At 49.3% G+C, this 16,738-nt stretch overlaps 1 protein-coding gene across 4 annotated transcripts in view; it reads left to right on the forward strand.

Annotated features, from left to right (window-relative positions):
- The window catches only part of arhgap39 (Rho GTPase activating protein 39), a 753,810-nt gene that overhangs the window by 501,311 nt on the left and 235,761 nt on the right, over positions 1-16,738 (forward strand). The window lies entirely within an intron of this gene.

Consider the following 16,738-nt stretch of genomic DNA (forward strand, 5'->3'; position numbering starts at 1 on the left):
CCAAAAATTTACTGAGCCGTGCTCCAGTCATGTGTAACACCTTAACTTGTATCAGGCTTAGCCTGGCACACGAGGACGATGAGTTTACCCTACTTAGGGCATCAGCCCACAGCCCCTCCTCAATCTCCTCCCCCAGCTCTTCTTCCCATTTCCCTTTCAGCTCATCTACCATGATCTGCCCCTCATCCCTCATTTCCCTATATATGTCTGACACCTTACCGTCCCCCACCCATGTCTCTGAGATCACTCTGTCCTGCACCTCCTGCGTCGGGAGCTGCGGGAATTCTCTCACCTGCCGCCCCGCAAAAGCCCTCAGTTGCATATACCGAAATGCATTCCCTTAGGGCAACCCATATTTTTCCGTCAGCGCTCCCAGACTCGCAAATGTCCCATCTACGAACAGATCTCTCAATTGTGTTACCCCTGCTCTTTTCCATGCTCCAAATCCCCCATCCATTCTCCCCGGAACAAACCTATGGTTATTTCTTATCGGGGACCGCACCAAGGCTCCCGTCTTTCCCCTGTGCCGTCTCCACTGCCCCCAGATTTTCAGTGTAGCCACCACCACCGGGCTTGTGGTGTATTTCTTCGGTGAGAACGGCAACGGCGCCGTCACCATAGCTTGTAGGCTAGTCCCCCTGCAGGACGCCCTCTCCAATCTCTTCCACGCCGCTCCCTCCTCTTCTCCCATCCAGTTACACACCATTGAGATATTGGCGGCCCAGTAGTACTCACTTAGGCTCGGTAGTGCCAACCCCCCCCCTGTCCCTACTACGCTGCAAAAATCCCCTCCTCACTCTCGGGGTCTTCCCGGCCCACACAAAACTCATAATACTCTTCTCAATTCTTTTGAAAAAAGCCTTCGTGACCACCACCGGGAGGCACTGAAACACAAAAAGGAATCTCGGGAGGACCACCATTTTAACCGCCTGCACCCTCCCTGCCAGTGACAGGGACACCATGTCCCATCTCTTAAAGTCCTCCTCCATCTGTTCCACCAACCGCGTTAAATTTAGCCTATGCAATGTACCCCAATTCTTGGCTATCTGGATCCCCAAGTACCGAAAGTCCCTTGTTACCTTCCTCAACGGTAAGTCCTCTATTTCTCTGCTCTGCTCCCCTGGATGCACCACAAACAGCTCACTTTTCCCCATGTTCAATTTATACCCTGAGAAATCTCCAAACTCCCCAAGTATCCGCATTATCTCTGGCATCCCCTCCGCCGGGTCCGCCACATATAACAACAAATCATCCGCATACAGAGATACCCGGTGTTCTTCTCCTCCCCTGAGTACTCCCCTCCACTTCCTGGAACCCCTCAATGCTATTGCCAGAGGCTCAATCGCCAGTGCAAACAATAATGGGGACAGAGGACATCCCTGCCTCGTCCCTCTATGGAGCCGAAAATATTCAGACCCCCGTCCATTCGTGACCACGCTCGCCATCGGGGCCCTATACAGCAGCTGTACCCATCTTATATACCCATCTACAAAGCCAAATCTCCTCAGCACCTCCCACAAATAATCCCACTCCACTCTATCAAATGCTTTCTCGGCATCCATCACCACTACTATCTCCGCTTCCCCCTCTGGTGGGGGCATCATCATTACCCCTAGCAGCCTCCGTATATTCGTATTCAGCTGTCTCCCCTTCACAAACCCAGTTTGGTCCTCATGGACCACCCCCGGGACACAATCCTTTATCCTCATTGCCATTACTTTGGCCAGAATCTTAGCGTCCACGTTCAGGAGGGAAATAGGCCTATAGGACCCGCATTGCAGCAGGTCTTTTTCCTTCTTTAGGAGGAGCGATATCGTTGCCTCTGACATAGTCGGGGGCAGCTGCCCCCTTTCCCTCGCCTCATTAAAGGTTCTCATCAGTAGCGGGGCCAGCAAGTCCACATATTTCCTATAAAATTCAACTGGGAATCCGTCTGGTTCCGGGGCCTTCCCCGCCTGCATGCTCCGAATTCCTTTCACTACTTCCTCCATTTCAATCTGTGCTCCCAGCCCCACACTCTCCTGCTCCTCCACCTTAGGAAATTCCAGCTGGTCCAGAAAACACATCATTCTCTCCTTCCCATCCGGGGGCTGAGCTTCATATAATCTTTCATAGAATGCCTTGAACACTCCATTCACCCTCTCCGCTCCCCGCTCCATCTCTCCCTCCTCATCTCTCACTCCACCTATCTCCCTCGCTGCTCCCCTTTTCCTCAGTTGGTGGGCCAGCAACCTGCTCGCCTTCTCCCCATATTCGTACTGTACACCCTGTGCCTTCCTCCACTGTGCCTCCGCATTACCCGTAGTCAGCAAATCAAATTCTACATGTAGCCTTTGCCTTTCCCTGTACAGTCCCTCCTCCGGTGCCTCCGCATATTGCCTGTCCACCCTCAGAAGTTCTTTCAGCAACCGTTCCCGTTCCCTACCCTCCTGCTTTCCTTCATGTGCCCTGATTGATATCAGCTCCCCTCTAACCACTGCCTTCAGCGCCTCCCAGACCACTCCCACCTGGACCTCCCCATTATCATTGAGTTCCAAGTACCTTTCAATACACCCCCTCACCCTTAAGCACACCCCCTCGTCCGCCAATAGTCCCATGTCCATTCTCCAGGGTGGACGCTGTTCTTTTTCCTCCCCTATCTCCAAGTCCACCCAATGTGGAGCGTGATCCGAAATAGCTATAGCCGTATATTCCGTCCCCGTCACCTTCGGGATCAGCGCCCTTCCCAAAACAAAAAAGTCTATCCGTGAATAAACTTTGTGGACATAGGAGAAAAACGAAAACTCCTTGCTCCTAGGTCTACTAAATCTCCAGGGGTCTACTCCTCCCATCTGCTCCATAAAGTCCTTAAGCACCCTAGCTGCTGCCGGCCTCCTTCCGGTCCTGGACCTCGATCTGTCCAGCCCTGGTTCCAGCACCGTGTTAAAATCTCCCCCCATTACCAGCTTCCCCGCCTCTAGGTCCGGGATACGTCCTAGCATGCGCCTCATAAAGTTGGCATCATCCCAGTTCGGGGCATATACGTTCACTAAGACCACCGCCTCCCCTTGTAATTTGCCACTCACCATCACGTATCTGCCCCCACTATCCGCCACTATGGTCTTTGCCTCAAACATTACCCGCTTCCCCACTAGTATGGCCACCCCCCTGTTTTTTGCATCTAGCCCCGAATGAAACACCTGCCCCACCCATCCTTTGCGTAATCTGACCTGGTCTATCAGTTTCAAATGCGTCTCCTGCAGTATAACCACATCTGCCTTAAGTTTCTTTAGGTGTGCGAGTACCCGTGCCCTCTTTATCGGCCCGTTCAGCCCTCTCACATTCCACGTGATCAGCCGGGTTGGGGGGCTCTTTACCCCCCCCCCCCCCCCCCCTTGTCGACTAGCCATCCCCTTTTTTAATCCAGCTCCTCACCCGGTTCCCACTAGCTGTGTCCCCCTCAGGCGGCGCCCCCCCGCCCAGCCCACCCCACCCCATACCAGCTCCCCCTTCTCCCCAGCAGCAGCAACCCAGTTAACCCCCCCCCCCCCCCCCCCCCCGCTAGATCCCTCACTAGCGTAATTGCACCCCCCATGTTGCTCCCAGAAGTCAGCAAACTCTGGCCGACCTCGGCTTCCCCCCGTAACCTCGGCTCGCACTGTGCGACGCCCCCTCCTTCCTGCTTCCCTGTTCCCGCCATAATTATCATAGCGCGGGAACAAAGCCCGCCCTCCTTCTCGCCACCTCCGCACTCCAATCTTGATATACGCAGATCACCGCGTTCCCCCACCTCCTGCTCCGAGTTTTCTTTGCCCATCTGAGGACCATCTCTCTGTCCTTATATCGGAGAAATCTCACCACTATGGCTCGAGGAATTTCTCCAGCCCTCGGTCTTCGCGCCATAACTCGATAGGCTCCCTCCACCTCCAGCGGACCCGTCGGGGCCTCCGATCCCATTAACGAGTGCAGCATCGTGCTCACATATACCCCGACGTCCGCCCCCTCTGCACCCTCGGGAAGACCAAGAATCCTTAAATTCTTCCTCCTCGCATTATTCTCCAGCACCTCCAACCTTTCCACACACCTTTTATGGTGTGCCTCGTGCATCTCCATCTTCACCACCAGGCCTTGTATATCGTCCTCGTTCTCGGCAGCCTTTGCCTTCACGACCCGAAGCTCCTGCTTCTGGGTCTTTTGCTCCTCCTTTAGCCCTTCAATCGCCTGTAATATCGGGGCCAACAGCTCCTTCTTCATCTCCTTTTTAAGTTCTTCCACTCAGCGCTTCAAGAACTCGTGTTGTTCAGGGCTCCATATGAAACTGCCACCTTCCGACGCCATCTTGGTTTGTGCTTGCCTTCCTTGCCGCTGCTCTAAAGGATCCACCGCAATCCGGCCACTTTCCTCTCCTTTTTCCATCCGTGTCCAGGGGGGATTCCCTTCTGGTTTACCGCACAGTGTTTTTAGCCGTTAAAATTGCCGTTGGGGCTCCTATTAAGAGCCCAAAAGTCCGTTCCACCGGGAGCTGCCGAAACGTGCGACTTAGCTGGTCATCGCCGCACCCGGAAGTCCCTTTCGTCAGTTTTAACATCTCAGCCACCGCTGAAAAGAACAACTTTTTTTTCCAGGTCTCGTCTCATTACTAAAGCCTCTGACCCCTAACATCCTCTTTGTAATTTACAACAATAATAATCTTTATTGTCACAAGTAGGCTTACATTAACACTGCAATGAACGGGGACAGTGTGGCGGGAACATTGATCTGGATCTAAGTCCATGTTCTATCTGTCATCAGAGCATTTGATGGTGATGGTGTAGAGAAAGCACTACTTTGAATCTAACCCCATTCTCTCCCTGTGGGAGGAAACCGGGGGAAACCCACGCAGACACAGGAAGAAGGTGCAGACTCTAGACACGCACTGACCCAAGCCGGGAATCGAATCTGGGATCCTGACGCTGTGAAGCCATAGTGCTAACCACTATGCTACCGTGCTGCCACTTTACCTAACTCCCCCTTGTTATCCATACAAAGTAGAGCATGATTTTTATTTCTTTATTCTTTCATGGGATGTGGGTGTCGCTGGCTGGACCAGCATTCGTTTCCAATCCTTAATTGCCCTTAAACTAACTGGCTTGCTAGGCCATTGCAGAGGGCAGTTAAGAGTCAAACACATTGGTGTGGGTCTGGAGCCTAGGTCTCTTACGAGTCCAGCCACATTACCACTGAATCACCTACTCCCCAATATTCTTAACTGCAGCCTAACCAACGAGCTACAAAGGTTTTCAAATCTCTCAATGGACTTGTTTGCTGTTCCCTATCTCCTGTAATTCCCAGCCTCACAATCCACTCGTTATATCTGTGCTCCTCCAATTTTATTACATTGGTGCAGTAGCAGTAGGTATAATGGCAATGTCACTGGACTGGTAAACCAGAGACTCTGGGGACACGGGTTCAAATCCCACCACAGCAACTGATTAAATTTAAATTCAGTTAATAAATCTGGAATATAAAGCTAGTCCCTTTTTATTTAAATGTTTTTTATTACAAACATGTATCAAAACAGGTGACAGCAAATAAACACCCCGGGAAACATACTTCCCACCAATCAACTGTACAGATATTTCCCCTTTTTCACCCTCCCCCGCGATGAACAGCCCCTCAAACACGGTGCCAAACATCCCCCACCTTTCCTCAAACCCCCCTGAAGAGCCCCTTAACTCATACATTATCTCTCTAATCGCAGAAAGTCGTATAGGTCACCCAACCAAGCCGCTACCCTTGGTGGCATGCCGACTGCCACTCCAGCAAAATTCGCCACCGTGCAATCGGAGAGGCGAAGGCCAAGACATCGGCCTTCCTCCTCTCCATAAGCTCCGCTTGTCTGAAACCCCAAATATCGCCACCAAAGGGTCCGAGTCCACTTCCTCCTCCACTGTCCTGGCTAAGACCTGTTGCTATCTTTTAGTGACTATAAATATGGCAGTTAATAAGGTCGCCTTTCTTAATCTTAATTATGAATATGCTTTTCAGAGTCGCCAGGTATCTCTTGATACCGCCACAAATTTCAACCAAATATCGATCAAAAAGCCAATACACTAGTTAGTTCGTTCAAAGTCAATGCGACTTTATTTACACACAGTATGGTTTACTCATGCACAATAACACTACAGGCTAAACTATGTCTATCTCTAACACCTATACTTAACTTCGGGTGCCCGCTTAGGTCAGAGGAACAGTGGCCGTTGTTCGGATCTGAGACTGTTGGGCTCGAAGAGGTAGCAGGAGTGTAGCTATGGTCTTCCGTCTGTAGCGAGCATTGAACTTGAACTTGCTTCTGGTGGTGCAGGTGGAGGGGTCTCTCCAGTTGAGAGCTGAATCCAAGAGAGTGAACACATGGCTGGGTTTCTTCTTATACTCGGGGGGGGGGGGCTTCGCTCGCTTTTAGGCGGGCCTTAAACTTGGTCCCAATCAATTGGGCAGCTTTTCCATCACCACCATCGATCTGAGCCAATAAAGGGGCGGGTGCCTTGATAGCTGGGCGTGTCCTGAGTGGCCGTTGGCCTTGCTTTGTTTGTATCTTCTTGCTGTGGTAGTGGCGCCAGAATGTCTGGGACGGTATCGGCTACCTGAGCACCAGTCTTTGTTCATCGGAGACGGGCCATCAATGTGCAAATCGGCCAAGAGTTTCGGTTCTGTCTGCAGTCTGTCTTCTAAATACACATTCAGGCTCTGTGCCTGCTTGTTACTTTGCATTGTCCATTTTTCCCTGTATGCTCTGCGAGTGTCCATCTTATATGGCCATCCCACATGGCTACACACCCTCCTTATGATCCTCAACGCGAAGGGTGAAGGATCACACTACTGAATCTTCTTTGTTCTCTACCTAAGTCGAGCACCCGCAATCAAGGACAGGTTCTATCCCACTCTGTCCTATGGATTTGAATCTTTACCGAAATTGCTTTTATTTACATCATATCATTGTAAAATCCTAAGGGGCACTATAACATTCAAACATGCATTACATTTCTTTGTTCAAACACGGGGACTTCTAACTATCTTCCTCTGAACTATATTCAGGCTGTTTAGCCAATAAAAATAATTTACAAACAGTATAAAACTATACAATAGCAGCGTTACATTTCTCTGTATCTTCGCGGTCAAGTACAGAAAATTCAAATCCTTTCTTTTATTAGAACAAATCAAAAAAAAAAAATCGATGCACTTTATTTATTTAGAGAGAGTGGGGGGTTTGCTGGAGTCCGAAAATAGGAAGTCTAGGTGTGTATACTAGAGTGCGGGAGGCTTTCCTTTGCCATTTTCGAAGTCTCAGTGTCTGGATGACACTGCAGAGTATTGCTATCACTAATAAGGCTTCTACGATGTATTTTTTTAAAAATTAAATATTTTATTGAAAATTTTTGGTCAACCAACACAGTACATTGTGCATCCTTTACACAATATTATAACCACACAAATAACAATGACCTATTTTATAAACAAAAAATGAATAAATAATAAATAACAAAAATGAAAACTAGCCCTAATTGGCAACTGCCTTGTCACAAGTAACACTCTCCAAAAATATAATTTAACAGTCCAATATATAATTATCTGTAGCAACGACCTATACATACTATACAGCATATATTAACAACCCTGAGAGTCCTTCTGGTTCCTCCTCACCCCCCCCCCCCCCCCCCCGATCCTGGGCTGCTGCTGCTGCCTTCTTTTTCCCATTCCGTCTATCTTTCTGCGAGGTATTCGACGAACGGTTGCCACCGCCTGGTGAACCCTTGAGCCGACCCCCTTAGGACGAACTTAATCCGCTCTAGCTTTATAAACCCCGCCATGTCATTTATCCAGGTCTCCACCCCCGGGGGCTTGGCTTCTTTCCACATTAGCAATATCCTGCGCCGGGCTACTAGGGACGCAAAGGCCAAAACATCGGCCTCTCTCGCCTCCTGCACTCCCGGCTCTTGTGCAACCCCAAATATAGCCAACCCCCAGCTTGGTTCGACCCGGACTCCTACTACCTTTGAAAGCACCTTTGTCACCCCCATCCAAAACCCCTGTAGTGCCGGGCATGACCAGAACATATGGGTATGATTCGCTGGGCTTCTCGAGCACCTCGCACACCTATCCTCCACCCCAAAAAATTTACTGAGCCGTGCTCCAGTCATATGTGCCCTGTGTAATACCTTAAACTGAATCAGGCTTAGCCTGGCACACGAGGACGACGAGTTTACCCTGCTTAGGGCATCTGCCCACAGCCCCTCCTCGATCTCCTCCCCCAGCTCTTCTTCCCATTTCCCTTTTAGTTCATCTACCATAGTCTCCCCTTCGTCCCTCATTTCCCTATATATATCTGACACCTTACCATCCCCCACCCATGTCTTTGAGATCACTCTGTCCTGCACCTCTTGTGTCGGGAGCTGCGGGAATTCCCTCACCTGTTGCCTCGCAAAAGCCCTCAGGCTTCTACGATGTATGAAAGGGAATACCATTATATGAGGTTGTCGCACCAGGTGGGTGTGTCAGTGGCTGTTTCTGGGTGTGGTATATGGCAGTGATCGGAAACATTCATGGCCTGTGTGGTGGGGGTCAGGGGGGTCGCTTCCGCGCGCAACTGTAGTGATCCCACGATGATCCAAATGTAGGTCATGATGTCCGTCTTCATTTTTCTCTTGGTCTTCCTCTGTCTTCTGGTGTTTTGGATTTCCTGTGGACACAAGCATAATATCTGTTATTACCTTGTTTAAGATCTCGCATCTCTGTCTCTCTCCTTTTATCATCAATTGCCCATTAGAATTGTCGCCATATGTGACTCCCTCATTTTTTTTTAAAACCAAATATTTTTGGGGACAAGACATCTGAAAAAGAAAATACTGTCACAGTGCGCGCAGTCTCACAGCCTGTGTGGTCGATGCGCTAGTGGGCGGTCAATCTCTCCGTCCAGCGGCAAATCATTTCATCCAAGTGTTTGAAGATGTAAATAGCATGTGGGGATAGAGACCTAAGAGTCGCCGGAAAGCAAACAATACTTGTGGCAAAGAGCATTCTTTAAATCACATCCTAAGAAACAGTAAATGAGTTTCAAAATAAAAGCTGCGAATAAGGTGGGTATGGGCCTCGGCGGGGCAAGAATGGGTGGAATCCCTGGGTAGGGCGGTGACCAGTGCCGTATGTGCCTAGCTGACCAGATGGGGGTCCTCGGGCAGGGCGGGGATCAGTGCCATACTCCACTGCCTGGGTGACCATACAAGAACGGAAAGAATTTGTGTTCACCGTGGATAAGCTGGTTCTTATGATTACCGTCGAATCAGAAGAGTAGTTATGACTGTATCAAGATTTTGCGTGGGGCCGTGAATAAATTGTATCGTGAGTCGAACAACACACAAACATTCAACATTTAAAAAAACAAGCTGAAACAAGAAAGCGGGCAGGCTCCATCAGAAAGAAGGACACCGTAAATCTCAGTCGGTTCCTTTCAACCATCATCTGGACACCTCATTGTTCTACTGTAAAAAGAGTCGGAAAAGGGGCTGCCGTGGTGGGAGTCAGACTCTGAGTCATAATCTTTTCCCGGTTGCCAAACTCGTGACTGGAGTAGCTGTGCCAAGGCGGCCTGGGCCGATGTGGGGTCCATCTCATTGTTACGGGTGAGTCTGTAGGAATTATTGCGGTGCCAATGCTTAGTGTCTAGGTTGGAGGCGGTAGGGGGCAATCCATTGTTATCGGGCGGTGGGTTCGGTTCAGGGGCTTTTACATAAGTGGTCTCATAGGGGTCAAACTTTTCCTGTTTGGAATCGCTGGGAGTGGGGCCTGGTGCAGAATTTAAATCGTGTGGCGGTTCCATGAGGTCTAACGTATCAGTGCTGTCGCTGTCGGTGCTGATCGAATGAAGGGAGGGGCGGAGTCGCGTGTCTGGGGATGGAGTCAAAGTGATGTCGTGGACGGGCTGGACTGGTTGGGGGAGGGGAGGAAAAGGTCGTTCATGGGCGGGGCATGTTCGTCTGCTGCTGCGAGTGAGATGTGGTGGGAGTGGTTGTTCTGTGTGCCATAAGCCTTAAACTGGTTTATGTGAAACCATCCTGACTTGCCATTAGGATAAATGATCTTATAAACGGAGCGGCTGACTTTGTCTGAAATTGAGTTAGGGTCCTGCGAATTTGGGGAAAGAAATGAACTGGGGTTGTACAGGGAGAGCATAACTTGCTGTCCTACTGAAAATTCCGTCGGGTGTACTGTTTTATCAAAACATGCTTTACTCTGTTTTTTCCGTGTGCCAAGCCTAACACCTGTGGCGAGCTGGGCTGCTTTAACGTTTTCCAGGATTTGCTGTACTGCTTTCTCATGGGTGAGGGCGGTGACCGTGGGGCTGGCCAAATCAAGCCCTAACAAGTATTCTGTTCCCTTCACGGGTCGTCCGGTCATGAGGGTGTGGGGGGTGTATCCTGTCGGAGTTGATACCGTGTTCCTCATGAACATGAGTGCAAATGGGAGAACTGTGTCCCATGTCGTAGTATGTTGCTGCACCATTTTCCTAAGGGTTGCTTTGAGGGTTCGATTCATGCGTTCTACAATCCCGCTGGATTGGGGGTGATAAGCTATATGAATTTTTTGTCGTAAATGGTGAGGACATTTTTCATGATGCGTCCTGTGAAGTGTGAGCCTTGGTCTGACCCAATACTGCGGGGGAGTCCCCATCATGTGAAAATTTGCTGTGTTAGAATCTTGGCTGTCGTTTTAGCCGTGTTAGTCCTAGATGGAAAAGCTTCCACCCATTTTGTGAAGGTGTTGATCACTACCAACACAGATTTGAAACCATTTTTGCAGGGGGGTAGGGGACCTATATAATCTATCTGTAAATTCATCCAGGGGCTATTAACAGGGCGGGTGTGACTGAGTTGACCTTTCCTCGCATACCTGTCTGGATTGTTCTGGGCGCAAATCAAATAATTCTCAATGTAATGAGTCGCATTGGATTTTAAATCGGGCCACCAGCAGAGCGGTCTGAGGTGGGCAAGGGTTGAATCTGTCCCTTGGTGTCCATGATTGTTAATTGGCACATAATCTGGTTTCTATCTTGGGTGGGGACCACATAAATACTGTCTTTTAAAATTATGCCATTGTGTGCTGTTAAAGCGTTTCTGTACTTATCATAGGGGGCTGGGAAGATCCTTTTAAAACTTCCCTGAGCTTTTCGTCTTCCTTCTGTGCTTGGGCTAAATTTTGAATATTGGTCTGTGAGACCTGGACCGCACTGGGGCACTCTCGGGGGGGATTTCAAAAATGACCATGTCTGGAACCTGCCTTTGCCAGGGCGTCTGCCTTAACGTTACATGGGGGGGAAGAATGATGGTGGCTGCAAACCTTAACGATACCGTATTTACGGCCTTTTGCTGTCTTGAGGATATGCTGGAGAAATGGGGCTGAGGGTAGGGGTTTTCCGTCTGCGGAAACAAAACCTCTAGATTCCCACAGGGGTAGGAACTCAGTTAAGCTATTGCAGACATATAGGCTGTCGGAGTATATGTCGGCTGGGGTCGGGAACGAGTCGGGGTGCTGTACAATGTAGGCTACGGCTGCTAATTCGGCTGCCTGCGAACCTAGATGTCCAGGCAATTTCAGTGAGATTTCTTCTAATGCGCGTCCCTGCGAGTCCTCTGCATAGATACCACAACCTGTGATTCTTTTGCCATTTAAAACTGTGGAGGAGCCATCCACATAATTCCTAAGAGCTGCGTCTGTGTCTGTGGGCTGGGGTCTCTGGGGTGTAGTACGTGGTTTCGGGGGAGCTGATTTGGGGACAAAGGGTCCTGTATTGTGCTTGGTGGTAATGATCTCACACTCGTGTCGGGTGCCTGCGTACTGTAGATTGCCTGCTAGAGAAGTGTGTGTCTTAGTCCTTTTAGCCGTAATGCCCCGTCCTTGTAGGAGTAGGGTCCATCGTGCTGTGCGAATCTGGCTGACTGTGCCGTCCTTTAGTCTACCGTCTAGTAGAAGTTGGGTTGGGGTGGACTCTGTCAAAATGGTTACGGGGTTGAGTCCTGTTATGTACGCAAAGTACTGATCAGTCCAAAAAACTGCGAGCAAGTGCCTTTCGCAGGCAGAAAATCCTTGCTTTACCGGATCGAGAACTCGTGAGGCGTAGGCTACAGGGCCTAAATTATCGTGTCTTTCCTGGAGGAGCACGGCCGAAAGGGTTCGGTCGGTGCATGCTACCTCTATTGCGTATGGGACGAGTGTGCCTGGTACCTGGAAAGCGGGAGCTGTGCTCGGGGCACGTTTCAATGCATCCACGGCATCCGTGTGCTGTGGAAGCCATTTCCATGGGGCATGCTTTTTTAGGAGCTCGGAAAGGGGGTCTGCCTTTGTGGCAAAACCATCTATGTGGTTCCTGCAGTAGCCAACCAGTCCTAGAAATGACCGGAGGGCTGTAACATTATGGGGCAAGGGTAATTTAATAATGGAGTCAATGTGTTTCTCCTCGATCTCGAGTTTGCCATGGGTGATTACTGTGCCTAAATAAATTACCTTTTCCTGAATAATCTGGGCTTTTTGGGGGTTAACTTTACACCCGATTTCGTGAAGGAGTCCTAATAATTCGGAGAGAAGCGAAATGTGCTCTCCCTTTGTGTCCTTCTGTAAGAGTAAGTCGGCTACATACTGAACGAGGCATTCGGATCGGGAAAATTTAGCTAATCCATTTGCCAATTGCCTGTGGAAGTCTTGTGGTGGCACGTCCACGTGTATTGCTGTCCCTGGAAGGTGAAAGCAAATTTGTATTGGCACGCTTTATCCAATAGAATGGACCAATATCCATTGCTGATGTCCAAACCCGTGAAAAAGTTTGACTGGATTCCCTGTTTTAACATTGTCTCTGGACTCGTGGCCACAGAAGGTGCTGCTAATGGGGTCACTTTGTTTAGTTCCCTATAATCAATGGTCAGTCATCGGGTTTCCTTACGGGCCAAATTGGGGCATTGTTAGTTGAGGCTACTGAACAAAGTACGCCTTGGTCAAGTAAACTTTGGATGACTTTTGCAATTTCTCCCTCTGCTTGTTGGGGGAAACCGTACTGTTTCTGGGGTTTTGGATCGGGACCTGTGACGTTAACTAAACCTGCGATCCTGCCGCAGTCGTGCTTGTGCTGGGCAAAAGATGCTTTGTGTTTCTGTAAAACGTCTCTAACTTCTTTGTCTTGACTAATGGTTCGTGGATCAAACCAGAAGTCTCCTACTGCGCTAATCCTGTGTGCGCAGTCTCCAACTGTGAGCGTGGCCACAGGGGCCATAATGTGTCCTTGCTGTAAGTGTCCTGTGAAGCCGCTAAGGGTAATGGTGTCTGTGGTGGGCCATGTATCCCATTGGAACATTGTGGAGGAATTTAACGTGGTACGGGGACCCTCCTGTGTCCCAAAGAAATTCTACGGGGTGTCCCCGAACTGTGCCTGCCACTACCGGTCTTCCGAACTTGTCCCAAAGGGTGTCGCAGACCCAAGTTGGGGAGTCCCAACACTGTCAATCAGTGCCGTTCATGTCTGCGTTCTCGGAACGGGCGCTAACACTGTGAATGGGCTTGGCTTTGTTCTTATTTGGGGCATTTGCCTGCTGGTTTCGCTGCTGTTTCTGGGGGGTATTGCATTCTCAGGCGTAATGTCCTAACTGTCCACAATTATAGCATTCTTGTGATTTAGGCAGCTGGGGGCTGTTTCTTCCCTCGTTTACCCATGCGGGGTTTTGATGTGTCCTGACTGGATACATGTTAGCATCTGCCAGCTCTTCCTCTACTTTTCCTTGTTGTGACCTTCCCTGAAGGGACTGTTCCCAAGCTCGGGATAATCTCTTTAATACCCAATTCTCATTGTGTGTGTCGTCTGAGGGGTCATAATTGGCGCAAGCTCTCTGTCCTGCTTCGGTCGCGTGGGAGACGCGGATACGAGTCCATTTGGCCATATTTTCTGGTGTCAAATGGGCGCGGACTAACTCTCCAAATACTGCAGTAAAGTGGGTCCAAAGGCATCCAGCGAACGCTGTTGGGTGCTCGGTCTTTTTCTGTCTGCCTTTATTGAGTCCTTCTACGGGATCTCCCTTATTGTAGCCGATCGCATCTAGGATCGCTGCATGCATTTCTTGGAGGGTACCTCCTCCTACATTTTGTGGGTTGGGAAGGGCTGCCACGACTGAGGGGTCGAGGCTCAAAACTGGGAGCTTAACTTGCTTTTTTTCGTCCAGGCCGTACATGGTCGCCTATTGTTTAACTTTCGCAAAGTAATGGTGTGGGTCCGATGTGGGTTGGAACGGTTTGATTTTGTCACATGCGTCCCTTAATTGGGTGACGGTTAATGGGGTGGTGTACAGAAAATCGGGGTCTCCATTTGTTGTGGCCCTGTGCTGTGTGGTGACAGGGCTCATGGGATTGTGCACTGCCTGTGCAGTCGGGGGTGGGGGTGCTTTCCTTTTCTGGGTTTTATCTTGAGTACATACTCCATGCACATAGCGATGGGCAGTTTCATTTAGCTCCAGCCAATCGGGGCCATTTTCCTGATCTAGCTGGGACTCAAATGTATCTTGGAAACCATTTTGTACTGAGAGCAGGGATTGCAGGTCTGCAATTTGCTTTCAGCATTTGACGTGGTCCACTGAACTCTGCCTTTATTCCGTGGTGGAACTGTGGAGTGCTCGTAGGGCTGCCTTTAAATCCTGACATTGCTTCTTTAATTGTTCGACTTGAAGCTCTGTCTCTTCTCTTACCAACACCGCGCATTAAGTTTCTTGGTAGACCTTATCGTACTGGGACTGAAAGCTGCTTAGGTGAGCGAGACAAGATTGGTGTGCCTGTTTGACATCAGCCATCTCCTTGTCCTTCGCCGCTAACTGCTCTCTGAGTTGCTTATTAACTTTCTCGCATTCGGTGACGTCTCCCTCACTATTCTTCTCTCTGTCTCGAATCTCTCTGCGGAGCATCTTCACGACCTCCTCTGTGCCTCACAATTGTGCCAAGCAGGTCACGATTGCCATCGGCTTAGAAACTTTTCCTAAACTCTTTTTATGGATCTCGGTCAGGTTATCCAACCAAGTCTGTCCTATACTTCTGGGACCTATTTCCTCATTTGTGCAAAATTCGTTCCAAAGGGTCATCCTTTCCCTTTTAGATACTTCCTAATCTCTTCTTCCCATATGGGACACTGCTCTGCTCTATTGGTCGCTGCGACCTCAAGCTCCTGTGGATGCATCAGGCATTCCATTGCCTTCATTGCCATCCCTTCTGTAATCTCTGGGCTTCTACAGTAAATTTGGAACAAGGGGGAATAAAGCGGTGATGCAAACACGGGTACGGCTTAAGCTATTTCTGGTCTACAAGACTCCCGACAGTTTTAAGCAACAAAATCTATCGAGGTTACCTTATATCCCTTGTTTGTACGCATGCAAATTACACACTTCCGAATCTTGGAGGTTTGATCAATACTGGTCTTACGCTTGTGGTTTTTACTTTTTCCAATTGGGTTTCTAATTCAAAGTTCGGTTCTCTCAGAGTGACAAAATCACTTCTAGGTCGAGTCCCACCAGAGTCGCCAGTAATGTTGCTATCTTTTAGTGGCTATAAATATGGCGGTTAATAAGGTCACCTTTCTTAATCTTAATTATGAATATGCTTTTCAGAGTCGCCAGGTATCTCTTGATACCGCCACAAGGTTCAACCGAATATTGATCAAAGAGCCAATTAGTTAGTTAGATCAAAGTCAATGGTACTTTATTTACACACAGTATGGTTTACTCATGCACATTAGCACTACAGGCTAAACTATTTCTATCACTAACACCTATACTTAACTTCGGGTGCCCGCTTAAGTCAGAGGGACAGTGGCCGTTGTTCGGATCTGAGGCTGTTGGGCTCGAAGAGGTAACAGGAGTGTAGCTATGGTCGTCCGTCTGGTAGCGAGCGTTAAACTTGAACTTGCTTCTGGTGGTGCAGGTGGAGGGGTCTCTCCAGTTGAGAGCCGAATCCAAGAGAGCGAACACATGGCGGGGTTCCTTCTTATACTCGGGGGAGGGGGGGGGGCTTTGCGCGCTTTTAGGCGGGCCTTAAACTTGATCCCAATCAATTGGGCAGCTTCTCGATCACCGCCATGGATCTGAGCCAATAAAGGGGCGGGTGCCTTAATGGCTGGGCGTGTCCTAAGTGGCCGTTGGCCTTGCTTTGATTCTATCTTCTTGCAGAGGTAGTGGCGCCGGAATGTCTGGGATGGTATCGGCTACCTGACCATAAGAACATAAGAACTGGGAGCAGGAGTAGGCCATCTGGCCCCTCAAGCCTGCTCCGCCATTCAATGAGATCATGGCTGATCTTTTGTGGACTCAGCTCCACTTTCCGGCCCGAACACCATAACCCTTAATCCCTTTATTCTTCAAAAAACTATCTATCTTTGTCTTTATAACATTTAATGAAGGAGCCTCAACTGCTTCACTTGGCAAGGAATTCCATAGATTCACAACCCTTTGGGTGAAGAAGTTCCTCCTAAACTCGGTGCTAAATCTACTTCCCCTTATTTTGAGGCTATGCCCCCTAGTTCTGCTTTCACCCGCCAGTGGAAACAACCTGTCCGCATTTATCCTATCTATTCCCTTCATAATTTTATATGTTTCTATAAGATCCCCCCTCATCCTTCTAAGTTCCAACGAGTACAGTTCCAGTCTACTCAACCTCTCCTCATAATCCAACCCCTTCAACTCTGGGATTAACCTTCTGAATCTCCTCT

This window comes from Scyliorhinus torazame, chromosome 6 (assembly GCF_047496885.1).
Source record: "Scyliorhinus torazame isolate Kashiwa2021f chromosome 6, sScyTor2.1, whole genome shotgun sequence".
Lineage (NCBI taxonomy): Eukaryota > Metazoa > Chordata > Chondrichthyes > Carcharhiniformes > Scyliorhinidae > Scyliorhinus > Scyliorhinus torazame.